General features: G+C 36.9%; 1 pseudogene; it reads right to left on the bottom strand.

Moving 5' to 3' along the window:
- Positions 1 to 1,554: 1,554 nt before the first annotated feature.
- Positions 1,555 to 10,319, bottom strand: LOC113036896 (extracellular calcium-sensing receptor-like; annotated as a pseudogene).
- Between the last annotated feature and the right edge of the window lie 8,430 nt (positions 10,320 to 18,749).

Below are 18,749 nucleotides of genomic sequence, written 5' to 3'. Positions count from 1 at the left end.
CATACGTTTATCTCAAGTTCAGTCATTTCTAATACTTACAGTATATCTTATTTTAAGCACTTCATAATAATGATACAATCTTACTAATAATTATTCTAATCTCTGTCACTGTAAACTCTTGGGTAATCTGATAAACATTTAATCTGCATTTACCACATAACAAAAAAACCCCAAAAAACAAAGAGTGATAAATGATGAGAGTAAATAGCTGTACATAGAAAATAGCTGTATCTATGAAGAATTCATGCTCTCATCCTAACATTTTGTCAGTATTTTTATTAATGGATTTACTCGAATCCTGGATGTGTGCATTCTTCACAGTCACTTATATTTTTAACACCAAGCCACACTTCAAATTAATTCTGTATGTCTGGATATTTAAAGACCATTCATTTTATTGAAGTTTTCTCCTTTTAAACCAAATTAATTATTTAACCTTCCAATGGAGATTGTTTATTCTGGTTTCTTCAATTACATCTAGCAAACACAGTTATGATCTAAATGATTACTCTGAAATTAATCAGGCAGGCAGTGCACTTTGAAGAGGAGTTGTATTGGAATTTGCATACAGAGAAGATACAAAGGCTAAGTGTAAACAGGGTGTAGATTAAAAAATAGTTAATAAATGTAAATCAGTGAGGCACTTTTGTCTATGTGCCACTCCCACTCACTTGTTTTCCCTGTCTATCTCAAATGAATGACAGAGGCCCACCATTTCTCCATTTCCCAAAGTATTCCTCTGCCTTGGGAGGAACAACAGATCAATCAGTGTTGGATAATCAATGTTAGCTTGAGAGCAGCTGGGTAAGCCAGGAAAATGTCTAATGCTTTAGTTTGTTATTGTAAGGAACAGCCAAGCGTGATGTTTATATGTAAAGGCCCCAGGAGTAGGATTTAATTAACAAATGACAGCTGGGATTTCTAGAGAGCATACCTCAGATACCCTGGGCCTCATTATTCTATCTCAGGTCAAATCAGCATGGACACCATTGCCAAAACCCATTCATGTCTGGCAATGACTTGTCCTTCAAATTTCCACTGAAGATGTCAAAGAAGTGTGTAGCCTGAAAAATACAACTGTGGGATTGTAAAGAAAAAGAAGAAGAAGAAAAAATAGTGTTCATGCATTCAGTTAACAGGATAATGAACACGTAAAACCCATGTAGTCAGCACTGACTGGATGACCATGATTTGTGTCCATTATTTTGGCGGTGTTCTGATGATGGATGGTGTGTGTGTGTGTGTGTGTGTGTGTGTGTGTGTGTGTGTGTGTGTGTGTGTGTGTGTGTGTGTGTGTGTGTGTGTGAGACAGACACACTGAGACACTTGGAAAAGTTCTTAGAAAGAATAAAGGTATCTGACATTTCCTGATATGATAAACAGCAGAAGAGACAATTGACAGCACACTACCACCATCTGGTGGCAAAACACTGATGCCACCACTTGCATTTATTTACCAATCAAATACACACAACTGTTTGCTGATTAATTAGTTTAAACTATGTGAAAAATAGTGAGTGACTGTAAGTTCAGAAATAAAATTAATACAATGTTCTAAAATCTTTTGGATGTGGATGTTTTGGACATGAGATGTTTCCTTGTGTTCTTTTCTGGCCTTAGTAGAATTATGTAGCACTTGGGGGCAAAGATGCAGCCCAGCAATCCATAACTTGAGGCCAAGATAGCAAACACCTCTGTGACTGTGGAGTACTTTCCAGGAGAGCTGATGTAGGCAGGAATAAACGCTATCCACACAGCACAAAAAATTATCATACTGAATGTGATGATTCTGGCCTCATTGAAATTGTCCGGAAGTTTCCTGGCCAGAAAAGCCAAGACAAGACAGAGAAAAGCCAGCAGGCCAATGTAGCCCAGGACCAGAGCATATGCTAGATGGGAACCTTTGTCACAGAGAAGAATGACAATAGGGCTATCACGTGGCATTAGTTTTTGTGGCATTGGGGGAGCAACAACCAGCCATACTGTACAGATGATTACCTTTATTTTAAAAAAAAAAGTACATGTTTAGTATTTCAACTTTTTAAAGAAATGCTCCATAATTATTCTTATCTTAATAAAAAGTAAAAATTCTTTACCTGGACAAGTGTACAACAGGTAATGATTATCCTTTGCTGCAAAGGCCCAAACCATTTTATGACATGACTGCCTGGAAGTGTAGCCTTAAAGGCAATTAGGACCACTATGGTTTTCCCCAGAATGCAGGAGATACAGAGGACAAAGGTAATTCCAAATGCTGTGTGGCGCAGCAGGCAGGACAACTTAGAGGGCTGACTGATGAAGATCAGGGAACACAGGAAACACAGAGTCAAAGACAAGAGTAGCAGGAAGCTCAGTTCAGAGTTATTAGCCCTAACAATGGGGGTGCTTCTGTGACAGTAGAATATGAAGGCCACAAAGCAGGTGGTGAAGATGCCAGTGAGGGAAATAACCATCAGAATGATTCCCATAGTGTCACTAAAGGAAAGGAACTCCATCTGTTTGGGGATGCAGGCAGTCTTCTCAGCACTGGACCAGAACTCTGGCAGGCATTGGATACACTCTATGGCATCTAAAGGAAAGACAGAAAGGCCTTAACTGCCATATTGTGACTTTTCCACAGCAAATGCACTGGGTAAGTCACATTGTAAACAGTAATGTGGCCAAATGGCATTTCCTCACCAGTCTGATTGCTAATCTCCCCAGCTGCACAAACCACACAATCATGGCAGCAAATAGGGAAGTTAGGTCTGATTGCTTTCCGGGTCCCTGGGGGACAAACATTGCTGCATACTGACAAGGGAACCTAAGGCAACGTGGAATCACAAACTACACTGGTCACATAATGAAAACCTGAATATACAAATTACAGTTCAGAAAATTGTTGTTGTATTCTGCTGAGACCCTTACTTTGGTTTGGTTACCAGTCCATAAAATGTTCTCTTCCTGGATTTGAAGTTTATGGTGTGAAGCTGCAGTTGTCTCATCAAATTTACCGACAGTGACAAAATCCATTTTTCCATTTGGCTTCAGCTGCCAGTTAACAAGGTCATACATGGCTCTAGGGTCACCATTCCCATCAAACTTTGTTTCGTCACCAAAAGTGTTGAAATATTTTACCTGTTTTATATAATGAAGCAGCTAGAAAAAAAGTAGATATGATCATTTGAGTAAAGTGACTTCTGTAAATTTATAATGAATTATTAAAAAAAGTAGTACCTGCCATGGCTTTATACTGTCCATATCTGGACATGCTTGCTGAAGAAATGGTCCTTTTCCTTTCACACAGCTTCTCATAGCCTTGATTGCATGGGCAAGGGCATACACAGCGTTATAGACATTGTAGGAAATCCTTAGCTGTGACACATCTGAATAGATATTTGCTATGCTCCCCAACTCTTCTGTTCCAGAGCATGGAGGATTACCCTCAGTATTATATTTTTGATCTTCAGCCTCTACACCCAGACTGCACTGAAACACCTCTTCCCAGAAGGGTGCCAGGAAGGGATCATTACTTGCATCTGAGCTTAAGGGATTCAAACGAAGAAGGAAATCTCGCAATCCAGGTATGTCTGCTCGCCGAATGGCAAATCCCATCGAACCCTGGAGGATGTGATGGTACTTTCTAGGGGTGGAAAGAATGGCAGCTGTGCTCCAAGCCTCACTGGCCAGCCATTGTATCCCAGCAAGCTCCATTCTGAATTCATGAAACATGTAGATTTGTGTTTTTACAGTGATAAAAAAACATTATAGACTTAAAGTCAGCAAATAAAACAGATGATACTGAGGACTTGTGGAAGAATCCAACCTGAGCACTTCATCAAACAGAGCTGCTGCGTCTTGTTCCACGGCAAACACCAGAATCACCCAAACCCCAGATGATTGGATGTTGGAAACAATAGATGATATCGTGCTCTGCGCTCTGTTCTTAGGTATAATTTCATGAAGAGCAACACAAGCACCCAACTTTGTAACCTAAGAGAGCAATAAAGAAGATAAATAACAGTAAATATCATTTTCATAGTTATTTTAGTAAGATACTCAAAGAAAAGGAAAAGAATGCAATTTTATTATGAATACCTTTATTTGTAATTGTCTGACTCACCTCATTTACAAAGATATTAGCCCCACCACGACCATAATCATCATCCCCTGCAATCACACCCACCCAAGTCCAGCCAAAATGCTTGACAAGTTGTAGTAGTGCATCTACCTGGCAGTAGAAAAAAAACCAAGACTAACACAGAGAACCAAAACAAAAAACAAATATAAAATAAAACAACAACAAAAAACAATGCAAAATATATTTTTGTTTGAGTGTTGCAGTGAACCTGGAAGAAGTCACTGGGCATGGTCCTTAAAAAGGCAGGGAACTTGTTTTTGTCACTGAGACATGCACAGCTTGAGAAATAGCTAACCTATAAAAACAAAACAAACAAAAAAAATCCCATAAATTTCAATGTAAAATAAAACCTTGATGATGACCGGTATTGAACCTTAAAAGACTCTTAAATTAGTCTGTTGGATTTAATTCACAGGCCTGACCTACCCTAGTGGTAATTCAAAAAAAAAAAAAATGACAATAAGCAATGCACACTACTATGTCGATTACAGAATATTTTACAAGCTGTGAGAAACCTACCTGTGGCACATGAAAGACTCCCAAGAAATGAGCTACTACAAGAGACTGAGTAGAGCCCCCATCTCCAATCACTGCTGGTATGGACTCATGACAGACTCCTTGCTGGTGTGTATTTCCTGCTGAATTGTTCTCTGTACCCCTTAACTCTAATACAGCCTTTAGAGCCTGATGGGGTGTACTGCATGAATCATATATCTTATAGCCCAGTGTGATGTTGGGAAGGAGATTGCCCTTTCTGTTAATTTCCTCAATGGCAAAGATCATAGTTTGCATCCAACGGAATGTCCGAAAATTAAACCTGGAAGAAAACAGCAAGAAATTTACATTTGAGATGCACGGGTTGACTGGCCAGGGACTAGAACTGGATGATTTCCATTGTTCTGAGTCAGGACTGGTAACTGGCATACCAGTCTCACGTAGTCTCACGTCATGCATGTACAACACATGCACAGTGATGCAAGCAAATAGTTACTTGTTACATGGTACCATGTTGCTAGGATACAAGCTCCTTTCTGTGAGAGTAGACACAAAGTTCACCAAAGCTATCAGGTAGGGGACTACAATGAAAATAATCCTGTCAACTAACATTTGTGACACTTAAATTATCTTAAAGAGTAAAGATTTCTAACAAAGGCAATGTGGCACAAGCTAAAGCTAACAAGAAGTCAAATGGGTTGATCTAGTCACAACCCAGCAGCCTCAGTATGCACAAAGGATCACTAATTATAAGGAAAATAATGGAAACAAGTTAAAACAGAGGAAATGATCAGTGTCCTGTTATTTGGTCAATTTATAAACATTCTGGAAAATTATGTCAGCAACTGACATTTGTTTTGTTACATAAACGTGTTGCACCTGTGTAAAGCTGGGGGTACAGTGTGTGCATTAATTACAGTTAATTGTTCTTAAAATAACTTTATTTTCAGTTGGTTCAGTGAGAGAAGATTCTCCAACGTATTGCAGTTTGGGGGAAATTGTAAAGCTTAAGTTATTTTGTATCCATAATAAACAAAATATTTTGCATTAAAAGTTTATTTTTATTTGTACATGCTTTTAATTATAGCTCTTCGGAATCAGCAAAAATGATATTCCCAAGTAACACTATATTTCAACATCCTTAATGTGAAGTTCCAAACAGCAATGTTAAGGATATTTAAAGAACTCTTACCTCGTGCACTGGGTAGACGGAGGTGTAGAAGTGAAAGACAGACTGGGCTCCACCACCATGTCATGAAGGGAGAAGAGTCCTCCTAATATGATGTCCCCTTTTTTTTCCAGTGCAGGCAGGCTCATCGTGCCAGGAATTATCTCACATTGATCTTGGTATGAGTCATAGGCAAAAATCCCTGTCCACAAAAGACTAAAGAGGACAAGCCTTGCTCTTCTCCATGAAAGACTAAACTTTGTTAATGTCAGTGTCATCCATAAAGGGTTCATCCTTTCTGGAAAATAAATAACTATATACATCTGATAGTAAATTTTGCAAAACTTATAGAAATTTGACCATGACCAAAAAAAACTAATAAATTAAAAAACAGTTAACTTGTTAAGAAAAAGCATGAAGAATGCATCATTACATCATTAACTTATGCTGACACAAACACAACATTTAAAGAAATTTAACATACAGTATTTGGCCAACATAAGTTGATTAATATAAGCTCAATCTAGTAGTTAAAATACTTTCTATCAATCTGCTGTATCTTCCACCCCTACCAGTGGTGCACAAATAACTGTATAGTCTTTGGCATCAAGTAAGAGATGCTGCCCTGTATGATATATATGCTCTCTGTCTCATGCTGCAACTGTCAGATTGGCACTATCTCCCTGGAACTTATGATCAAAGGAAACAGAACATGAGGTTCACAACAAGTAACAACAACAACAAGGAACTGGGATGGGCACCTGACCATAATGAAGAAAGACATGAGCTGTCTCATGTCTTAGTGTTATGCCTGACTAGGTATTCATCCTTCAGGGATAAGGAAAGGCACATAGTAGTGCAGTGTTAGACAGGGCTTCTACACTACATCACACGTGAATACATTACTTTTAGAACATACACACAGCTGTACTTTTATCAATATAAAATACATTAAATTGACTTACACTGATTTACTCTAACCCTGAACCCTTTCTCCTACAATTCCCTAAACTTTTAAGGTACATTTAAAATAACCATAATTCAGCCATAATTTGATTTTTATGCTTTTAGGATTTATGTTCTGACTTACTTTTGGTGCCTAAAAGAAAGGTCAGACTCTGGAGTAATTTAGTGATTATTAATGAGTCATTGGTGTGTTTTGCATATTGTTATCAAGACAAACTCTGCAGGCTACAAAACACAGCAAAGCAGAATGAATATCACATGTTGTATGTTGTGCTGCCTTAGGCCATGCGATTGTGTTATGCACCTAATATGTCCCTGAGTGATGCTCAGAAGTGGAAGGATGGTGTCCTAGGAGACAGTGTTTAGTATTAGGATACGATAATCTCTGTATTGTTTAGTTGAGCTTTTTAACAAGACCTTGGGCTCAAAGGATCAAATACTCTCATGGGAAAGGATTAACATTATTTTATTCTAAAAACAACTTGATGAAAAGAAAAAAAATAGACTGTAGTTAAAAGCTATCCTCGCTGGGAGATGGGTATCATGGTAAGTGAAGTTCCTCTCTTATAACAATACAAAGACAATATAAATGAATCAACTTTCTAAAAAAGGAAGAACAGAAAGAAAATACTGAGTCACAGTTAAGATCTTTGTCTTGCCTTCCTCCCCTCACCCCAACTGGCAGCCCCTCGCTGAGCCTGGTTCTGCTGGAGATTTCTTCCTGTTAAAAAGGAGTTTTTCTTTTCCAATGTTGCCAAGGCACTTACTATGATATGTAGGGGCGGTTTTTCTGTTTTCTTTGATTATTTTAGGAGTTCTCACTTGCAACATCGTCACCATTTTCTCTGCAACAGCTGGAGTTAAGCGTGTGAGAAATCGGGCAGGGCAAACTGTATGGAGATCGCACCAGGCTATTGGTTCTGAATGATTATGATTCACTAACATGGTGGCGAGAACAAAATAGACTGGTATGCAACACCGTTACCACACATTTCTGTCATTTGACTTTAACATTCCATCCTTGTACCTTACATCTCCCATCATAAATCAGACAGACACACATACATATATGCACATATATCATTATACACACACACACACACACACACACACACACACACACACACACACACACACACACACACAGTTGCTAGCTCATATATAACAAATTAACTTACTGTTCCTCAGATAGATGATTTTGTTGGCCCTTACTGGACACTGACTTTTAACAATACATGAATGGATGGTTGTTAGTGGCATATGAAGGAATCCAGATGAGGGTTGATACCTTCATGTTTGAGGCCAGTGAAGTGTCATGTGTTGACTGTGAAGCAGACAGGTAAGACCCATATGCTGGACAAATGCGCAGTTCATTTCCCCAAATTTGAAGTGTAGACCGGTGTAGACTTTGTGGTCCCATATATCCCACAATTCATAGCGCGGCGGTGGGTGTGGATATTTTGTTTCGAAAAAAACGGCGGATGCCTGAAGCGTGGCCGCCAAAGAGTAAACTTCCAAAAGTAAGTACTGAATATTATGTCACTTATTTATGTGCGATGTATGTTTAATAATGAAGAACATTAAAACATTACTGTTGGCCACATGTTGGCAAATATATGTGTCATTAGTGATGTTTGTACTTTCAGCGTCAACTTGGTTTGAAAGCTTTTACTTTAAAATATACGCTGTTCAATAGTTGACTTAATCTTACAGAGAATGTGATGATTTTATAGATAATTAAAGTCAGTCATATATCCACAAACACAACAAGCTGAAAGTCAGTGATGCTGCTCGGTTTGCAGTCGTGAATATCACGGCACAAGCAGGATTCACTGCATTGTTAATGTTTGCTATGTTATATTGCTGCCTCTGTTCGGTGGTGTCGAGCCAAACAGACTTTAACATGTGTTTGAACGAGCTGACGTTTCACTCGTTAAGCTGAAAGAAAGATGCTTTAATCACAAGAATCACACATGTGTCCTGGGAACCAGGGGCGATTCTAGGATCAGAGCTTTGGGGATGCTGAGCACCCAGACAGCTGCGCAGCCAGGCAAGATAAACTTTACTCGTCACGATGAGACTTCTTCCCTGTCTCTGTCAGTCCCTGCATTCCTAAATGTCTCCAGTTTTCCCGAGTTCTTTCTGATTGTCTCCTTGGTGCATTTAAACCCTGTTCCTCCCTGTCCTCATCATCTGTTGTCTTCGTCTCCGTTATCAGTCATCATAATTTTACCATCTCTGTTCAAGTCTGCAAATTTCTTTATTAAATCATAAGATTCTTAAATTCATCAAGTCTCTCTGTGCCTGGGTCCTCGTCACAAAACATGACATCACTGTTTTGTACATCTTAATACAATTTAATCTCCAGACTTGTGAAAGAAAAGCAAAACACTTTTTTGAAAAGTCTGTAACAAAACCATCAAATCTAATCATGGTTATTTAAATGCTGCAAAAGAAGAATGGATTGGAATAAAAACAAATACATATCCTAACCTTAATTACTGGGGGAGAATAATGAATGATGCTCATAGTGAGTGATTTACTTAATCACTTTACTTTTTACATACACATTTTTAATGTGTATGTAAAATATAATACAGATACATAAAAATACACTTCAAAAATAGAAGTCCTTGAAATGTACAAATGTACAAAATATTAATTTAAAACAATTATAAAAATGGAGGCAACTTTGCCAATGGTACAATGTATACTATGTATGAAAAGATCTTTATTGCAGATACTACTATGGCTCTGCAGATGTTTTTATTTCATTTTAACCTATTTCGCCTCACCTTGAGGTTAGCACATCTGTCTATCACTTTTGGTGGTCAACTCTCTCAAGCAGTTTAAAAGTGTCTGTTTTGCCTGTCACTATTCCCTGTCTGTTTTCTTACCTGGTTCTTCCTGACCTTGTAATTTCTCCTCACGTTCCCCTCTTTCCTCTCTCCCTCTTTGGACTGACAATCATACACAAATAGATTGTATTCAATTAAATGAAAAAATTACATTAATATGAAAAAAAAAATACTATTATGATCACTAATGAAAAAGTCCTCTCTCAGTGTACTTTCAACCAAAAGGCAAATAACCAAACTACATGTACAGCTGATAGAAGATATAAATATTGAAACACTGATCCAGCGAACTGCGTGTACTACGAAGCGTGCGGTCGCTGGATTGGGACACAGCCAGAGAGATGCAGTCAATACATACACAGGAGGAGATGGGGAAGTGGAGACAGCTGGGAACACAGCGGGGGCAAATCAGGAGTAACGACACAGGTGAAGCAAAGCTGAACATAATGCACAAGAGACACCGGCCACCACAATAAAACAGAAAGCATAACCACTGAGACAGAGACAAAGACACGAACTTGACATGGACAAGAAAGGTAAACAAACAGAGACACAACTGACTTCATGAGGAAGGACATGGGAGGAATGAAATCTAAAGACTAGATAATACAACAGAAAAAATAAATAAATATAAAACAGAGGGATTACAACTACAATAAGAACCAAAACCTGGAACAGAATCTTAACTGCAGAATATTAAATAAAACAAAATCAAAGGTCCAAACACATAAATGCTAGGTCGCAGACCCACAACTATGAAAACAGATTGTTTTATCTTTTCTGTTTTGGAGAAAGTCACTGCTACAAGTGGTCTGAAGTAGCTTTGGGTATTGGTCGCAATTGAGAAGGATGAAGATTAAATTCCACAGACAGATTAGTTCTGTCTCAGCATTAATGTGGGAATTGTAACCACACTTTTTCACTGATGCTTCCCTTTGTTGGATTTACCTTACAAGCTCATTTCACTGGACCCCGCCTGGTAGAGTGACAAATCAGTGACATGCAACACTAAATCTTGGAGAAACTCTAGGAGAAATTATATAAAAATGATGAAATTATATCTTTCTTGGGACGCCTTTCTAGGCTGCATCACGTTTCATGTGTGTTGCTCCTCCATATCATCCCTCTGGTGACAGGCTGATTGCTGAAAGGAGCATAAATTGAAAGTTTCGGAGGTCTTGCTTAATTTACAGTCATCTCTGTCCCATCAGTCTGAGTCTGCAGATATTATCAGCTCGATAGAGAACAACTTGTTCATTTTCTTTCTTCCTTATTAGATGTCATTTTTGCGCCGTTATATTGATGTAAAGGGCTACAAACAACTAGTTTGATAATCAGCTAATCCAAATCCAATCTATCTATTTATCTGACTTCTTTTTCTCATCTTTACGTTAGGTAGTGAGGTTAGGTGTAGTGTAGTTTCTTTCTTTTGGTTAGGATATCTTGATCTAATTGGAGATAAAATATCTGAATTTCAGGAGCAGGACCATGCCTCCAAACATGCTCATTCCGGTTCTCATCTATATATGTCCCCCAAGTTTACATGCCCCACCGTCCCTGCCCTTTACAATTCGTTAACGTCTTCACTTCTATTTAGTACATGGGGATCTGCCAGGCCCGGGAACCTCCGCCAGTCCCCTTCGAGGCCTTTCCCAAACCGTAGCTCAATTTATGTCCAAGCCATTCACCTTTATCTACTAAAACGATGTAAAACCTCATATGAGGACGTGGGCCCAGCGAGTGAATCTATCTATCATGGAATGCATGTCACACATATCTAATTCCTTCCCTTATAATAAAATAATAATAAAGAATCAGCTGAATTAAGAGGCTTGAGCAGACAAAGTTAACTGTAAATATCTACACAGTGGGGATTGAAAATATGAATGAAAAATGAATCTGATGTGTTGACAAAGCAGCTGGTTAAACATATTCAGATAATTTCATAGATGCTACTTCGAAAGTGTACCTACTCTCCCATCAGATTACCGTCAAAGACCAGTGGTTTATCCATAATGTGCACGTGCAAATTACAAGAAAAACACAGCTGGCCTTTCAGCTTGTCCAGTTAAAGTAATTTTTAATGGAGAATGGACACGTCCCCAAAACAGAGAGAACTGGGTTTTTTCTGAGATTGACACAAGTGAAGCTGACTGCAGCCACAAGATGGCAGCAATATAAAGGATGGATGCACATGTTAATTGACAGGCGCGAAGATCTCTGACAGTGACAGCATTGTCTGAGATAAAAAGAAAGAGGTTGGTTTCCTATGGTACACATTATTATATATGTATTTTTAGACAGCATTGCTTGCCTTGCTTGTCCTGTCAGAATGCCACAGGAGTTATGGAAAATTTTGAAAATTCTTGTTATTAATTAAAATGGTAACTATTAAGCAAACTTCAGTTAAACACCACAACTTTTGATTTTCCTAAAATAAATCTCATATCTCAAATCCTATACATACTACAGGCTATAGTAAGAAGGAACAATTGGGTGGCATACACACAGTTGTACAAGCTATTTGGATAGAGCACCACTTTGCTAACGTTTGGAAGAAGACCCAAAATGTCACAATAAGAAGAAAGGGAAATTGGTTAGGATGTTCAGCAACAACCCAGGAACCACCAAGCCTGCCAGAAACTAGAAACTGCTGAAAAAGTAGTGTCACTGTGCACAAGAAGCCAGTTTTACATAACCATGGACTGAATGGTTCAAAATTGCCACTTTCAAATCAATATTCAGCTGCCCAAATTGACAAGCCAAATGATTTCTGGGAGAAATGCTTTATGGTCAAACAAGAAAAAGATCAAACTATTTAGCCAAATTGACAAGAGGTATTTTTGGAGTACGAGTACCAGTTATTAAGCATGGTGGTGGTATCATGCTCTCGGGTTATTTTGCTAGTACATTGCACAAAGTCAATGAAATAATTAACATCACCTCAAATCAACAGCTTCAACTTAAAAACAACTGGTTGTTCCAAGACAACAAACATCAAAAGTGATTTTGAAACTGATAAAGTTATAAAGTAAAGAGTTGTCAGTTATCCAACCAGAATTATGCTAGAAGGTTGTTGCTGTCTACCAGGAGCATTTGGTGTGGTGCAGCATTTGGTGTGGTGCAGCTCGATAAAAGTCATTTAAGGGGTAGTGGTCACATCACAATTTAGACTCAGTGCCATCTTATAAATGTATAGATATAATATACGATTTAAAATATATATGCATACGCTTATGTATAACATGAAATATGTCACACATATTCACAGACACAAAAGTTTTTAAATAACCTTCACTTGTGGCAAGTTTTTTTGATGTTTGCATGTCACTTGTTTGTGAACTTGTAGATGATGAAAACAACATGTGTTGTCTTAATCTGAATGAATAACAACATGCATTGAAGCATAAGTGTGTGCACTTGGGAAGCACTTAAACTTGTTTGTGAGCATATTATGAAAGGGAAACTATGTTATGACATCAACCTAAACCTGCCAATTTACCTTTTTCCCAGAGGGGTGAGAGGTAGACAAGGGGCAAACTGGGCAAGAAAAGACAAGCAAGTGTTTTCGACAAGACTGATGACATCTGGCCCTTAGGATAGAAAACAAGCGTTCACCAGGTGTTGCGTTGAAAACTAATTAATTTAGAATTTTTTTAATTGAAGGTTACCTTGTTTCTCTCAAAACAATTAGCATTGATGCCATTAATTAGTGAGATGGCAGTGAGACATTAGTTACTGTCACCTGCAATTATTAGTTTAATATTGAAGAGAAGAAAAAAAAAACTCTTCTAAGTTAACTTTAAGAAACATACACACATACTGAGTACAAAGGTATACAAAGTATAAAGGTTTCTATTCAAGGGTGTCATTGTTTTCACAATTTGAAATTAAACATTACATTTCAAAGTAGTTTATCTAATTTATGTTCAAGCTAATGCTGTACATATATATTTATATTCATTAGGTTTACAAGGATTAAAAATATCAGTATGAGTTCAAATAACATTGGCTGTATTCAGGCCACTCAAATCTCCATCATGACTTTCAGACTTCATTGTAACTCTAATTCTGCTGAATATCTTCTATTTGATTGTCATCTACCCACAATTTAATTGTAATTCAGTTATCTAGTTGTAAAACCTTTTAGGCAGAACTGGGAAATATAGTCTTTTTCTTCTATGAGCACAGTCATCTTTAGAATTTCCCTCGTTGCAGCCTTTTAAAAAGTATCCACACGTCATCATCAATTCTTTGGTAAATGTCATATTTTGATATGGACACTTGGGCCTGTGACTATCTCCTAGTATGCAGCAGAAATCAGGGCAGTGGGAAAAGACTTGCCGCCAAAGATGACCTTAACCAAGTACCCCTATTGGTTCCATTGAATTTTGGCAAACAAAGCAATTGTTTGATTTCAGTCCTTTTGTGAGTTTGCACTTCACATCAGAAGATGTTTCTCATTATTACTGAATGTCACCGTTATACCTGAAGCCCAGTGATATTTTGCAAACATTTGGATTTACTCTTAAGATTGTCCCTGTAAGAGAAACTACTGTGACCTTATAGAGTCATGAGAAAAGAAAGTACATCTTCTTTCAGTTCTAAGGTTTTATGTATCTGGACATAACAAAAAATAAATAAACCATCTGGTCCTTACCAGGTTCAAAAATTATTTCAACACATTTTGAGGTACACAGCAATAAATAATCTAACATACATATTACATACAGTATATCATTTTTGTTTTTAACAAAAACTATCCCAGAATGAACAAACAATGAGTCAGAAACTATCAAGATGACTCAAGAACCACCTTTAGCAACATAAACTTGAAGTAATGTTCTGCATATCTTTACCAATCCCTCACATCACTGAAGAGGAATTTCAACCCAATACTATTAACACTATTGCTTCAGATTATTGATTATTTGTGGGCATTTTTTTCCCAGTGATAGCATTCTGGCCAGGGTGAGGTCTGTCACTTTGATTCTTTACTTTCTCAGGCATTATGATTTGCTGCTGTGCTTTGGATCACTGCTCTGTTACATGATGTAGTTTAGGCCAAGCTTTAGCTCTCGGATAGATGATCTCACATTAGACTCTACAATACTTTGGTATCAATGTGCTCAGATTCTGTGGTGAAATGGGCCCAAAACATCACCCCTCTACCAATGTGCTTGATATGTAATAATTTCCCCCAGGGATCAATAAAGTATTCTGATTCTGATTCTGATTCTGATGTGGTATGAGGCGTCTGTGCTGATGTGCTGGATTTGGTTTCTAACAAACATGCATTATGGTTAGACATTTCCATTTTCTTCTCTGCTTTTGAAAGGATATTATTCCAGAGGTATTGTGGTTTATTAGGGTGTTGCCATACTTGTTAAGGCTTTTTTCTAATTGTACTGTCATGAACTTCAATATTTAACATGCCAACTTGGGCCTATAGAGTCTGAGATGTGACTCTTAGGTGTTTTTGCAATTTCTTTTAAACATTGCACAGTCTGACTAAACAAGTCCCTTAATTGGTTTTAATTAAAGACACAACATTGAATTTTAGGGCTTATCATCATTGAGGTTAAGAAATTAAGAAATTAAGTTTCAATCTATAATAAGAACACACAGCCAGTGTCAATATTGGTGTGTCTGTGGCCATGCCACGTAAAAAAAAAAAAAAAAAAAAAAAAAAAAAAAAATATATATATATATATATATATATATATTTAACTTGTCACTGTGCTTATGTTGAATTTCTTTATATTTCCCTCATGTGTTGGTCTACTTTTTGTTCTGTAATTGTTGTATATGTTTGTATTTATATGCATTTTTGTCCCCTTACAGTGTGTGTATGGACTAGTAATATTGGCTGTATACAGTTTTTTAGTTACTACTACTACTACTACTACTACTACTACTACTACTACTACTACTAATAATAATAATAATAATAATAATAATAATAATAATAATAATAATAATAATATGCTGCTGCTGCTACTGCTGCTGCAGCAGCAAAATATACACCATAACTGGAATTAGTATGGTTTTCAGTAATTCCACAATACTACCAGCAGATGACAGTATTGTCCATGGTATGGTGATCCAATGGAGGTACAAAGAAATCACTGATTTGTGATTGTGTGTATGTGTAATTTGTTAGGAAAAGTATTTTACTTTTTTTCTTTTATTTTCATTGATTTAAATCTTGCACTACATACTGTATTGCTGTCCCAGATGTGTTCTGTATAAGAACAAAATTAGGTTTCAGCTTTTATAATTTCTTATTTATTTCTCTCTTTCCATGTTCTACCCCATAATTTAGCTGACTTGTATTCTAAGTTCCCTGTTATGGTAATACTGACCTTCCAAGACTAACTCTAACACTTTAGTGTAGGCCGTTCACTCTTGCAACACTAAAATGCTCTCCTGAATATAAAGATCATTTAGTAATAATAAAGAACATCACTGGACTGCACAGAGATCTGACCTGATCCCCATTAAAAAAAGAACACAGGTAATAATCATCTGCTGCACTGCTACAAACTTATAAATACTACATAAGTGTACCAAAGGAAGCAGATCGTTTTTGGATTGTTATCGAAATGTAGCTTAAATATTTATTATTTGTCAATGTTTTGCTAACCTACCCTGCAACAACCCTCATAATACCAAAGAGAATAAGCCTAGGTGTATAAAAAGTTCAGATCCAGTTGATTGATAATATGTCTTTTGACACTAAAAAAAACATATACGAAGTTACCTTCTGACTTTCATTCATTTCATCAAGTTCAAAAAGTAAGATCAATCATAGAGTTTGGCCTTGACGGCACCAGCTCTCCAGTGGACATCATAAGGGTATCATGATGCAACACTCCTGGAAACAAGTATCTGCTAAGAGGATAGGTGTGTGAGCTGAGTGTATTCTGGAGGGAATTTCTCAGTTTGTTATTGTGCTTGTTACTGGGATGAGCCACAGGTGTAGGTCATGGTCAGGCCTTAGGCACCTGCACTTCAGCACCTGTGTTCGAACTTAATCAATACCCAAAGGTAAACAACTGTGACTGAAACACCAATTTAACTTTGCATAAACAAAATTAACAATATCTTTTGGTAATTCAAAAGGGCCCAAGAGGCACACCAGCTGCTACTGAACATCCCTTTGGCTGAAAGGCAACAATAACAAAATTAATTATTGCAAGGCTCAATACACTGCTAAATCAGTTATGCTAAATTGTTTATTTTGCTTCCTTGTCAAAAGTGTAACTTTAATCCCCTAATCCAAATGCAATACCTTCTTAAAGTGCCACACAGGGAAATAACTGAAAATACAAGGTAAACATGCCAAAAGCATTTAGCACAAATTCAAATCAAGAATGATTATGTGTAAATCCCCATGCAATATATAATGTTGTTTTTTGTTTGTTTCTTTTGTTTTTATTTCACATTCAAACTTTCTGTTCAAAGCAGACAGAACAAAGAAAGAAAGAAATTGACCGATTAAAAAAACAACAACATATTAGCCCAGATTTCTAGATTACTAGATGTAGGATTCCACATCACTATGTTCATCCAGCTGAGGTTTTGTTAGTCAAAAAGACTTTCAAATCATCTTCCCCAACTGTTCATAACAGTTTACAAAAAAACAATAGTTACTATCGAAAACTACTGCACTAGTTGTTTTCTGAAAAAAATGACTTACTTGGTATGTCATGTTACAATATTAAGTGTAATGAAAAAGGCAGATATTTGGGTCACATTACCAGGAATAATGTACACGGTTATGACAGTGTTCAGCAGTAATACTACCATTTGTATGCTGGAACACAAATTTCCTATGTGATCTAAAATAGTCAATATTAAAACTTTGCAGCATTTTGAAGCCCTGCAAAATGGAAGTGCCTTGTTTGTATAAGTCCCCAAGATGAACAACTGCAAACCATATACTATATTTAATTATGGTCCCCACTTTTCATACCTTTACATTTTGAGGAACTGTATGTACACTGATGTATAAATTAACTAACTCTAAAAATGTAATCTTATTGAGCTACAGTTACACAAGATATGGTATTACTTGTGTTTTCACAAGTCTGTGTTTAATTCACTTGTAAACTTCTGTTTTTCATTTGCAATGATATGGATCTATATATTATTGTTTTAGCACTGCGGTTATTGGAACACTGTTAATACAGTGGAATAAGTAAATCGGGTATAATTGAAGATATTCACAAATACATGTATGGATAAAATACTCTTGTAATTGTTTTTTGAAGACATATATTCTCATTATTTTCATTACAGCAAACAGAGTGTGTACAATCATATGTATAAAATAAAATAAACTGAATGAAAGAAAGGGAATCTGAACACTTTCAAGTTAAACATACGGTAGCATTCATCATCTCTACATTTTGAAATCAAGGCCTGCTGGCCATAACTCTGTGTGAAAATAGCCAAATAGTACATTTTACTCATAAATCAAATCCCACTAAACATCATATCTATATTGGGTCCATCAATTCTGGTCATGGATTAATGTCCAAAGCAGGTCCAGATCTTGGACGTCCAAACTTGGACGTCAATATGATGTTCAACGTTTGAGCTTTGGACTGGGTAATATTTCTGGACATTATGTGTCTATGACAGGTGCAGGAAATGTACATTATTTATACATTTTTTTAAATCATTTTTTAATTACAAATGTGTTTTATTACAAAGAGCTTATGGTTGTAAGAGGAAGTGAACATGGTTGTGATTGGTAGAGAAGTTGCAATGACAAGTAGGAGAAGTTTGTGAAAGTGTATATGTATGAACTGGACTATCTGCTCGACAGTCTTTGTCAACGCGCACATTTTCCAAACTGTGAGAAGCTGGGGACATGTCCACCGAGCAGCTGCTCACTTTTGTTTTAGCTTCAAGAGCCTGGAGATGTGCACTGATCACTCTGCATTTCTTTGTACATAAATGTTATGATCTAGACCCATTTCAGAAGGTGGCATACTGTTCCAGATCATTTTCCAATAACTTCATTTGATTGTCTCAGCCACAAATGATAGCTATAGACGGATACAAAAGTGTAAACAAAGCAACAAAAAGATTAACTGGTAGTCTATAGAAAACATGTCCTTTACCCTCTGAA

This window comes from Astatotilapia calliptera, chromosome 14 (assembly GCF_900246225.1).
Source record: "Astatotilapia calliptera chromosome 14, fAstCal1.2, whole genome shotgun sequence".
Classification (NCBI taxonomy): domain Eukaryota; kingdom Metazoa; phylum Chordata; class Actinopteri; order Cichliformes; family Cichlidae; genus Astatotilapia; species Astatotilapia calliptera.
This window is presented reverse-complemented; position numbering and strand designations above follow the sequence as displayed.